This window comes from Podarcis raffonei, chromosome 4 (assembly GCF_027172205.1).
Source record: "Podarcis raffonei isolate rPodRaf1 chromosome 4, rPodRaf1.pri, whole genome shotgun sequence".
In the NCBI taxonomy this organism is placed as follows: Eukaryota; Metazoa; Chordata; class Lepidosauria; order Squamata; family Lacertidae; genus Podarcis; species Podarcis raffonei.
Genome location: NC_070605.1, coordinates 33,598,383 through 33,610,526, shown reverse-complemented (window position 1 = coordinate 33,610,526; position 12,144 = coordinate 33,598,383). Strand labels below are relative to the sequence as shown.

Here is a 12,144-nt window from a genome sequence, read left to right as displayed (position 1 = left end):
ATCATTAGATCTCAGTGGAATTAATTTCCCCCATTTCTTCCTTTATTTATTAGCCTAAGGAGCAAGGTCTCAGGACCCAAAAGTAGCTTCAAGTTTTTCACCATCTGTGCTGAAGTGAAGCCAATGCAAATTCCACCGTCATCTCTTCACTTTTATGCCTCCTGCAATATTTCATTTCACACTTGTGATCTCTGTGCCTTAGAAACAATAAAATATGTACATCTCATCAACTTGAAAGAACCATTTGTGACATGTCAACAAGAAACTGCTCTTGAAGTAACTCAGGGCACAGAATCTAAATTATAAGGTGATGAAAGCAGTACAACTTCAGCAACTATACTGCCACACTATGCTGGAGGACATTCACAGTGCAATCCTACATTTGAGTTTCACTTACTGGATAGGAATGGAGAATAAATTAATTCAATCTAAATTTTAAGGGACCTAACTGAATTCGCACCTCCTGGACTAATACACAGACCAAAATGTAACTTTCCTTTCGATTTTGCACTTCTCTGAATTTTGCGATAGTGTCATTGGCTCAAAAAAGTAGCAACATTTGCAACAATAATGCCTTCCCCTGCCACATAATGTTTTAGGATAAAATGTGTTTTGAAATGCATATACAGTACTGAGAAAAAATATGTATTTGTATCTGTAGTTCCATATGGATCTTAAAAAAATAAAATCATAGATTAATGTGGGAACAGGGTAGAATGGATTTATGAATGAACATGTGAATGAATATGTGTGTACATGTCCTAAGTTTGTTATATCAAGTTCTGTACTGTGATGTTGGTCTATGCTAGTTTCCTGCAAATGTTAAATTGGTTTTAGTTGTGATATCTGGCTGACTCTGATTTAGCAGAACTAAACATCACTACAAAGGAAGCCTCCTAGGTGATAATATTTTTAGTGATTTAAGGCCGCTGGATGAGCCAGTGTAGCCTCCCCCCCTCCACCCCAGAGCTTTCTCTCTATGCATTTCAGAGGAGCTGGCTTTCCTGGAAACTGAAGCCTCTTCTACCTGAAAGTATTTGGCTACTCTTAGCATGACCAGGATCAAGGCCTGAGCAAGAGTCAGTTGTTAGGTTTTTTCTGTGGGGAGAGGAAGGACTTTTTTAGATGGATGAGCCCGCTGTAGGATCCAGCTGCCTTGTCCTCTTCCCAAAAAGCCATCTTAACGAGTGGGGCAGCATTTAATGTCAGCCCTGGAAGTGTCTTCCCAGGACATATCTATCTATCTATCTATCTATCTATCTATCTATCTATCTATCAATCAGATAGATAGATCTATCTATCTATCTTCCATCATCTATCAGTTCTTGGTAGTGATGCCTGCCCTGTGGAACGCCCTCCCATCCGATGTCAAGGAGATAAATAACTGTACAACTTTTAGAAGACTTCCGAAGGCATAGGGAAGTTCTTTATGTTTGATGTTTTATTATGTTTTTATATCTGTTGGAAGCTGCCAAGAGTGGCAGGGGCAACCCAGGGGCAACCCAGTCAGATGGGTTTGGGTACAAATATGATTATTATCAGACCCTGATATATTAGATACCTTCAGTGTGAAGCTTGAAGGTTGGAGGTTCTTTCTCCTCAAAGCATCATTGTGAAAGACAAGTCCTTTGGAAATTGAGCTTATGATGTTTGGTATGCCCAAAAATAATCTAGGATGTTTGTATTCCATGTTACATTGACATGAGTTCTAGAAGTTTGATTTCTAATGCTTCCAAGCGTGACTGAATGCACAAAAATGCATACTGTCCTCCATCTAGTTCCATACAATATCAGCAAACACAATGGACAGACAAAATGAGTTTTGTTCTCTATAACCTTGTTTCATCCAAATTTACAAATAATGAGTTACAAATGTTTATAAACTTGCTTATTCATTGTGAATATCCATGTTAAATGTTTATGGATTTACAAAGCAGAACAAGTTGATAGGTTGACAAAGACCAGAATGGAATCAGGGTCCAAATCAGATACAGGTCTCCAACCCCTTTAGTTTCAGAATCTGTCCTGTAACTTATAAAATCAAGCAAAAATATTTCAAATCTTAAACTAATACTGTGAAAAAGCACTCTCCTTGATCTCATAGTTAAGTCCCATGATATATCCTTGGGAGGAAAAAAATCAATAATAAAATGCAGTCTTTGATTTATTGACATATGTTTTAAGATTTTCTTTCATCAAATTTTAGTTAACATTACTTCATACTGTAAAGTATAGCCAAACACAGGCATTTTTCATTAGCAGTACACAAGAAATCCAAGAGGCAAATACGTAATTGCAATGACAGGAGTAGCAGCAGCTCCCCTTAGTGCATAGATGTCACTATCAGTAGTGTTCATACTAAATAGCTTTTTCTTAATAGCATTCTTTTAAATTCTTCAGCTACTGACCTGTTAATCACCTAGGACATCTGGTGCTGCATAATACCCAGAATGAGGGAGAGGAGTTAACTCAGCCAGACAATAGTCCATGAAGATCAGTAGACCTTAGTTGATTTGCCCGAGCTGACAATTTGCCCCATACTTTCTCAATAAGATATAATGCTCCAGCTTTAACAAAAATAAAAGTTCTTACAAATTATTTTTTTAAAAAATTAACAAGCTTTCCTCTACTTACATAAGAACTACCATGTAATGGGATCACCCAGATGCCAAGACAGAAATTTTAACATCTGCTCATAATGAATTTCAGTTAGAAATAAAGGAAAAACTTCAAAGCAGCCTTCTCTCCCTGTGGCTAAGACATACATTTTCTTATTTAGTTTCATCATTGGCTCTGTACATTCTTATGCAATTACATTTCATTGTTCCATTCTCAAAGCATGACGGGTCCAATGGGGGATGGCCCCAAATGACCTTCAACAGAGAAGCTTGCATTGCAGCTCCACGCAGTTACATGCCATTTGTTGTCATCCTTGTCTCCCAAGCCCAAGCTGCTCTGCTTCATTTCTCCCTCCTCTTCCTTAGGGTCCCTTACTGATGTCATGGAATCACAAAGTTGGAGTGGGCCTTTGAAGGCCATCTCGTTCAACCATGTGCTTGATGTAGAAAAACCACAGCTAGTACATCTCCAAAGAATGGTTGTCCCACATTTCCTTCAAGATCTCAATTGAAGGAGAACCTTCTAAGTAACTGATTCCATTGCTGAACTGCTCGTAATGTCAAGCCTCAAGTGTGTGGTTCAACTTCAAAAGGAGACATTTGTTCCTTATTAGGGTCCTTATTAGTGAACTCCCTTCCAGTTTAAGTCAGACGGGGTCCCTCCCTGTTGAATGTCAGGTGCTTACTGAAGACTTGTTTTATTCCAGAAGGCCTTTATCGGAATTCTAATTTTATAGTCTTGATTAAATTTAAACTCAGTTTTAATCTCCTGTCATAGCTTAGATATTACTGTGATTTAAGAAGTATACAAATTGTTTAAATAAACAAAAAAGACATTTCAGCTAATGTTGAACCAAAATATATCCTCCTTATAACTTAAGACTATTACGTCTATTCCTGTGTGACATCATTCAGGGATTTGAAGAGTGTTGTCAAGTTTCTCCTCATTCTTTCTCTTCTCCAACTTAAGAATACCCAGGTCCTTCCATGTTTCCTCATACGCTTCCCCCCCATACCTCTATATTTGTTGCCTCCCTCTGAACTCATTCCTGTTCTAGCGTAATGCTCAGAACTGGACACAGTACTCCATATGAAGTCTGACTACCACAGAATGAAGTGGAACTACTACTGCCTTTGATTTTGAAGTAGGATGATTCAATGTAGCCAAAATCATATTAGCCTTTTTGTAGCTGTTATCATACTACTAACACACATTCTATCTTGTGCATTTGCTATCTCATGCATAATTTTGTTTTTGACTCTGCTGAACTAAATTTTGTTAGTCCTGGCCCAGTCTTCCATTCTATCAAGGCCATTTTGAATATTATTCATTTCTTCTGATGTTTTAACTATATTTTCCAATGATTATTTTATAATGATTTATCCACCCCTTCATTTAAGCCACTGAGACAATACCACTCCCGCCTACCCTGGTGGTGTCAGACCCTTGCTGTCACACCCTGTCCAGTCAGCTGTTCTGATCTCTAATAATGGCAGTACATCCACATTTTTGTCACTAAACTGTCAATCACTGTATTAATTAGATCAAAACATGCCATCTTCAGCCAGCATTAACCTCTGCGCCCTCATCTATACCCCCCCCAGCTTCTACATTCTATAAGATACAGCCAAGTGAGTAAACCCCTCCAAAAACATCTCGCTTTGAGGACTAGATTTTATTTTATTTCATTGTCTAATAAAGACAATATTACATTTTGGGAGAATTGGCTCAAGGCTGTCAATCTATGTGTAACTGCAATTGTCAACAGCACCTCCATTTCTCTCTTCTTTGCAGGATTTAAAAGCGAGAAGCTTTATGTTTGTTTAAATAAATTTATATTCTACTCTCTTCCAAGAGCTTAGGTGGATTGCAGGGAGTGAAAAACAATGTACTAGAAATTTTGCATATGCTTCACTATCTGGACAGTACACTGCAGTGTAAAATATGTTTCTACCTTTGACAAGCATGTACAAGCATGCACACAAATGGGTTATGTGCCAAAAATGGACAGATTTGGGTCTATTTTATGTTTGTTTTTGTTCTAGTATAGTTGTTGAGAAGTCTGGACAGAAAATGACATGGGTTAGCCCAATACTTGGCTTGTATTCTATATAGGATGGGTCGTTATGCACCTGTAAGTATGTGGTATCCTTGACTTCCAAAGCAAATTCATTAATGTTTAAAGGAGGAAACTCATAGCTGTTGAAGCATAACAGTTTGCAGTGCACAATAAAAAAGCAACTTGGGAAGAACTTAGAACTTTCTGGGTTTCATTATCCAGCTGTACATTTTGATCTTTAATGAGAAACACAAGCTGGTTTGCAGTGTTTCACAAGCTTTTACTTTAAACTACAATTTTGTTTATACTTAAACTTAAATTTGGAAGATGGATTCTATTATTTGACCAACTCACTTGCCTGTAATTGTCAGTTTGATCATACCAGTCAAAAACAAGGGCCAATTTCTACTTTGCAACTTTATAACATGGAGAAAGACAACAGCTGACCAGTACAGCATATGTTTTGCGTGTACAGTCATATCTCATGTTACGTCCGCTTCAGGTTGTGTGTTTTCGTCTTGTGTCCTGCGGCAACCTGGAAGTACCGGAATGGGTTACTTCTGTGTTTCGCCACTTGTGCATGCACAGAAGTGCTAAATCACGCTGCCCGCCTGCGCAGACATGGCGCTTCGAGTTGAGGGCTTTTCACGTTACGGACGGGCCTCGGGAATGAATCCCATCCATAACACAAGGTACCACCATAACACTCAGGTTCAATGCCTGCATCTCCAGGTAGGTATGGGGAAAACTACTGGAGAACCACTATGAGTCATTGTAGAAAATACCAAACTTGGTGGATGGGCGATATTACTTGCTGGTATGAGACAGCTCCCTATATTGCTAAGCAGGTTCATACCAATGTATGAGACCAGTAGTACTGTGCACCTACAAACTGGTGAAGGTACAGAAAAGGCAAGTATCTGGGATCAGCCAAGGATGTAATCTGGCGAAGCAAACAAGTGATTTTCAGTTGATTTCGAACAACGTGGGGTTTTGCACAGGGGTTTGCAAGTGCCACCAAACAGATGACTGGTGATGCCTGCAAACCCAGCTGCCTCTGTCTACATGGTCTGAAATCAACCCTTGCAGGCAAAGAACAGCTGGCTAGTGGTGCTTGCAAATCTCACTTTTTGGCAGGTTACAAGCTCCCAAATGGAAACAATCCCAGCAGGGCTTACATGTGGTGCCAAACGCAAAAGGCACCAAATGCAAGCCCTATTTGCCAAGGAACAATTAGGAGTCTGCTTTAAGGTTCCCAACTGTTTCTTTGCAGATGCATTTTTACCAGGTGTGGGGCAGATGTGTGTGGCTTGGGGGAAATGACCTTGCAGGTCAAATTATGATCCTTGTCATACCTAATTAGGCCCATGGGCTGAAGATTCCCCACCACTGCTGTATACAGTGGAGCCAACCCATCCATGGGTTAGAAAATTATCAGCAATTGGAGATGAGATGATGGACCACAGTCAGGAGTAGATACTGGAATTGACAAAGATAACAATAGGGCTGCCAGAAGGAAGGAAAAGGAAAGTCAAGCATATGAGTTCGAGAGAAGAGGTTAGAGGGTAATGGGAAAGAGGGCAAGGCACAGGCTACATTGATATCAGGGATGAATAGAAAACAGTGCATGTAGATATACACTACTGGTATATTTACAATAGAAAGGTAGATTACTGCATGATCATGTGAAAAACAATTAAGAGAGGCACTGTGATAGTTCTTCAATGTGCTGTTAAAACTAGTAAATGATCATGTATTATTAGCCGGGGAGGACAAAAGGTAGAGTGGAATCTACTGTGGATGATGTGCAGATGATCTCATGGATGATCTGCTGAAAATTTGAAAGGATTTCCAATTCCCCAGTCCAAACTAACAAAAGCAACAACAAAAAGATCTCCTTCGAGAAATGGGGCAGGAAATCAGGAATTATTGTTATAATTATTTATTATTATTATAATTATTTATTATTATTATAATTATTATTTCCCTAAGTTGTGTACAGATAAACCACTGATACAAGTGAAGAACGAAGTAAGCATACAGGATTAATAAATGTAATAAAGCTATCCAGTATCAATAAACCAGAGATCAACAAATTGTGTTAAAGCATTATGCACTTAGTTCTGGTCCTGATAACATCCCTGAGCTGAGAATGTGGTCAGGGGCAACCTGTTCATTAATTCTAAGATTATTCCACCCCGAGCCACTATTTTGCACCAGGCTCCAGCTGGCAGACCTTGGAGTTATAGTAAAAAAACAAAGAAGATTCTGCAAGCCAGAAGTCTGCCTATTCCTCATTTATAGAATAATAGGGTTTTTATAAATAGCTTCTTTTATTATTAAAGGGGGGAAGAAATACCATTTTGACTGTTTTATGCCACAATAGATCAGATGGGAACCGATGCACATAAGTACCCTCAATGCACACACAAGGAATTATACAACTTCAGTTGTCTTTGAGGCATCTGAATTCTGTTGTGGTATCACAAGAAGTTCTTTCTTCTTTTTTATTTTCATTACAGCACAGGACAAAAAATTATTTTGACATCACAAAGGGGAAAGAATACTGTTTCTGATGCCATTCTGATACTTTATATTATCCTTCCTTGTACCAAAGTGCAAGAATTGTTGGTGACAGGATGACAGAAAATATACGTCAACGGAGAAAAAGCTCTACACCATTCCTAATGAAATTTGAAACAGCCAGCACAATAGATTAACAATTTAGGGTCTGACATAAAGCACACTAAAAACCCAGCAGCATTTGGATTTCCAAAAATGTGTGTTTTATATACAAAATATTCCTAAATCCTATTCAAGGACAGCCTGACCGCTGCCCCCCAAGTCTAGTTACTATGCTAACAGTTTTGTGTCAAAGAATGAATGACAAAAGGTACCAAAAAAGCTTTTACTTACAAGAATGCAGTGCAGCTCAATCTTTTTTGTTTTTAAGGTGCAATGATTTCAGCATCTAAAATGTAACTTCAGGCACTCTGAAAAGAAACAGGTTAAAATCTCTTTCAGTTATAATTGCTATTTCAGATTTAATTAAAAATTAAACTTTCATAATGTTTCACCATCCAAAGCAATGCATTATCAGTCAAGCATAGCTTCTTTTTCTTCTTCTTCTTTTAGTTAGAAAAGCTCTTTCCAGAGTAGTTTGTAATGAAGAAAGGAAATAAAGAAGGCAATTCAGAACAGAAAAATACAGCTCTACATTAAAGGATTCCAAATAGCGTGGCAAAAGGGGGAGAAAAAAATTCTCCTGCACCTTTATATCAACAATCTAACTTATTAAAAGAATCAGGCATAACAATTAAAAAAAGACAGATGAAATTACATACCCATGATTGTGGGAGGAATGAGCAATAAAAAACAAAACTAGGGACATTTTAGGACGAAACTATAATAAAAGAGAGTTTGCACTTTTAAATAGTGTCAGGCAACACAAACAAAATGTTCAAGCTTTATAGATTTGCTACTGACTTCATTGTTGATGTGGATTACACCCACAATCCAATTTTTTAAAAGGTTGCTCTATAGAATCTTAAAATTTCAAACTGTTGCATAGAAATGAAAAATATGTTGAATAGTCTACTATTTTTGTTCAAAACAACTGGTTGTAAATCTCACTTTTTATGCAAAATTACAGAATAGTTCTTCAAGAGAATGGGAGAAGAAGCAGCAACTTTTTAAGGTTTGGGTTTTCTAACCACAGGAATGGATAACATAGTTTCAAATGTGCACAACTGGAATGGTGGTGTTAAAAGTGTCAGCGATTATTATGCTATAAACAAAAAGAAAAATAAATATAAATATAGGAATAGTAGGATTCCATGGTTTTTATATGTCTGTAACAAAAATACATAAAAAAACACCAAGCAAAACATAGAAGGGAAAGAATATAAAATAAGAAATAAACCCCAAAATGTTACAATATGTTAACTAGATTCTTACTATCTGTAATTCAACAACAACAAAACATGGCAGAAGACATCTACAAATATTTATAAACAAAGATGCTTCCTACATAAGCATCACCACCAGACATTATAGGGAGCCAATACAACCACAACCTTGTGGGGGTACACAGGGTGGCTTGATAATGTTCCATGGTGAAGTGGTTATGAGATTACACATTTATGTCCAGAGTTTCCAATGGGTACATTCATTTTCTGGTCTACAGAAAAAGAAAGAAAGTTACTAGTGGAGCACTAAAATGTCTGTATGTGCTGGGTAATGTACATTTACAGCTTCCTTAAACACACAAAGACAGCCCTCATACAGTCAACCACATGTCGCCACAAACCCAGAGTCACATGAATCTAAAAATTACAGCATTTAAGGCTGAAATCTTGCATGCAGTCATGTGCGTATTGACTTCAGAGAAATGTAAACTGGTGCAGCTGGGCATACGAATGAAGTGAAATTGGTTTTTGTATACTAACTTTGCACACTGAAAGTCTGTTATGCCAATCCTGCATTTGGTTTAATAATTATTGGCAATGCAGTCGCAACTGGAAAAAGAAAAAGGAAAAGGGGGAAAAACATTATCTTTTATGTTGCTGACTTAGGATGTAACAGGCACTAGTAAAGAAGCTTGGGGATTATATAGGGATTGTTTGTTGTGTTTTCATGTTTAATTTTTTTTTTTAAAAAGCAGCTCAGGAGTATAGTGTTAATTTCATGATCAGCTCTTAAAGCTCCCTATAAGACATATATAATAAGAAATTTAACCGAAAAAGTATCTGTGAAAAATGTATGCAAATCATCAGATGCATCATTTTTTTAAAAAAAGCATTCAAAATATATCATTAGTAAATGCCAAACCAGTCGACTTTTGGGTCAGTGCTATATAAAGTGATTCATGAATTACAAATTAAAGTTATTAATATTGTACTCACCAAGTTATTCCCTAACAAAAAGAACTTGCTATCATTTGCACACAGTTTTGAATAATTAGGAACCAATGAAACTAAGAGAAGCCATTTCCCCCCAATGCCATGGAGGCATTACATGATGGGCAAAATCATACCACTGTAATGTAAAATGCAAGTCTTATTTAAACAATTCTATGCCATTTTCATTATAAAAACATGCTCTTTATTTGTTTCTTTCTAATAGTATTTATCAATTGTTTGGTCACACACTCTCAATTTGCATGCAGTGCTAAGCCAATCCATGGCTAAGCGTAAACAAACAATTACAGTGGTACCTCGGATTAAGTACTTAATTTGTTCCGGAGGTCTGTTCTTAATCTGAAACTGTTCTTAACCTGAAGCACCACTTTAGCTAATGTGGCCTCCTGCTGCTGCCGCGCCGCCAGAGCACAATTTCTGTTCTCATCCTGAAGCAAAGTTCTTAACCTGAAGCACTATTTCTGGGTTAGCGGAGTCTGTAACCTGAAGCGTATGTAACCCGAGGTACCACTGTATGTGGGTACTCACAGCAAATTTAGGGCTGCTCTGCTGCTCCCACAGCCTTGCTGATGCTGAGCTATCCAGAGCTACACCATGGTTCGAGTAAAATTATGTCCAAACCCAGACTCGTGGTTTGTCTCCACTTTATAATTAACTACCAGAAGACCAAATATCAACACAATTTATGTTCAGAGAAAGACCTCATGGATTACTTGTCAAGGTCAGAAACCTCCCCCCAAAAGCTGTAGACCAGCCTTCACATCCTTCAGATTTTGTTAGATTCCAGCTCTCATCAACCCCAGCTAGCATGGTCAATCATCAGGAATGATGTGGAGTCCAGCAAGATTTTGGAGGTTCCAGGCTAGCAAAGCCTCTTGTAGACTATTACTTGCAAACTTTTCCAAATATTTGACTCTGAAGATGCAATTACACAATAAGCCAGAGCTGTAATTTTGAAGGACAAAAAAGTGAAAAAGTAAACTTGTTCTGGATATCAAAAAATGCTAAGATTGATTAAAAAAACCACACTGAAATTTAGCTTTAGTATTCTTTGTGATGAGTGAGTGTACCTCTGCTGTTTTCATGACATGTTGCTTTATTGTTTTAATTATTCTGGTGATTGCCAGCCACTCTTAGAGAATAATGTTGAAGGGTGGGGCACGGAGTTTTTAAATAAATAAAAAGCTCTATTCTTGTATTTGTAATTTCAATGAAGCTCAATCACATGCATTAGCTAATACTTCTTAAAATTTCTCCCATAATTCAGTAGGATATTTACACATGACTGTAACAAAGATGAAAACACCCACATGCAGTGAGACACATAGAACTGCTAAATAGAGCTAAATGCATTGGGCTCAGTTAAGTACTAATTTGTAGACTGCCATCTTCTGCAACACACTGCTCCATTGACCATCCCAGTTCCCACTGTCAGACATTACTCATTTAATGTTATGAAGTATTTTTTGTTTGCTTTTTTACCCCAGATAAATTCTCATCACTGAGGTATTTTTTAAAAAAATATTATTTAAGCAGTAAACATGCAAAAGGGTGTAGTAACGGTTAAAGTTTCAGAACTGAATGCAAGAAGACATTAACAGAGGCTATAATGCACCCTTTAGCAACCTGCCACTCACCAGATACTTTGAACCACACCTCTTCCTACACCAGCCATTACTGATGGGAGGTGTGGGGGAAAACACCTGGAGGGTGCCAGGTTATAAAAGACTACTATAATGTATATTTAATGGTTGCTTTCACAAGTGTGTCCAACAGTTAAATCAATATCAGATTTTCAAGATATTAAGATTGTAATAAGGAGCTGTTCAGGAAGTCCATTGCGATGCAGCACAGTAACAAGAAACCTTAAGTTTAATGGCTGCATAAAAGGAACTGGACTTGGGCTGTGAAATATTCTAAGCCACTCTTACAGCTGTTGATGAGGTAGAATCGAGCAATCCTACAATTCTACGATTCTATGATTCTTCACAATGCCTCTTTGACAGTTTCCTCGTACACAGGGTGATGACGATAATCAAGTTGGCTGCAGAGAAGCTATAATATTCCCTATTCCAACTGTTTTCTTGCACAAGCTGTCCCTAGATCCTGTTTATGTTCCCAAAGAACAGGAACAGTTGACAGCATGCAGCTTTTGAGAGGCCTTGCCCAAATAATTCTTTTGCTAAAGATATAAATTCTTTGTATGGCAGAAATGAAACGGAAATTCTGAGAGCTTCAATACATTTCATGAGTTTTCCTTATAATCTTCACGTTGTCACAACATAGAAAGCATTAGGATTTGTTTCTCATAATGCCGTGATCTTTACAATCCCGTTTCTCATACTGAATGGTATTGTCTCCTGTGCCTCAAATTACCACGAATGCATAAAATAATAATACCAGTTGATAAACAGGGTTCCACCATAAAATCATAGCAGCACCTTTACATTTGTTCTGCTACAACACAAATAAATATTTCAGTGTGATCGGTGTTGTGCATTAGTGAGAAACTGGGTGGATAAAGGAAATGTGCCGGACATAAATTGT

The 12,144-nt window shown here is 37.6% G+C and overlaps 1 protein-coding gene across 6 annotated transcripts in view; it reads right to left on the bottom strand.

The window, feature by feature from the left end:
* The window catches only part of ZBTB20 (zinc finger and BTB domain containing 20), a 484,288-nt gene that overhangs the window by 304,266 nt on the left and 167,878 nt on the right, over nt 1-12,144 (bottom strand). For all 6 annotated transcript variants that reach the window (XM_053386091.1, XM_053386092.1, XM_053386087.1 and 3 more), the window contains one exon: nt 7,595-7,671. The gene's annotated coding sequence lies outside the window, so the exon portion shown is untranslated. The remainder of the gene's footprint in view (nt 1-7,594; nt 7,672-12,144) is intronic.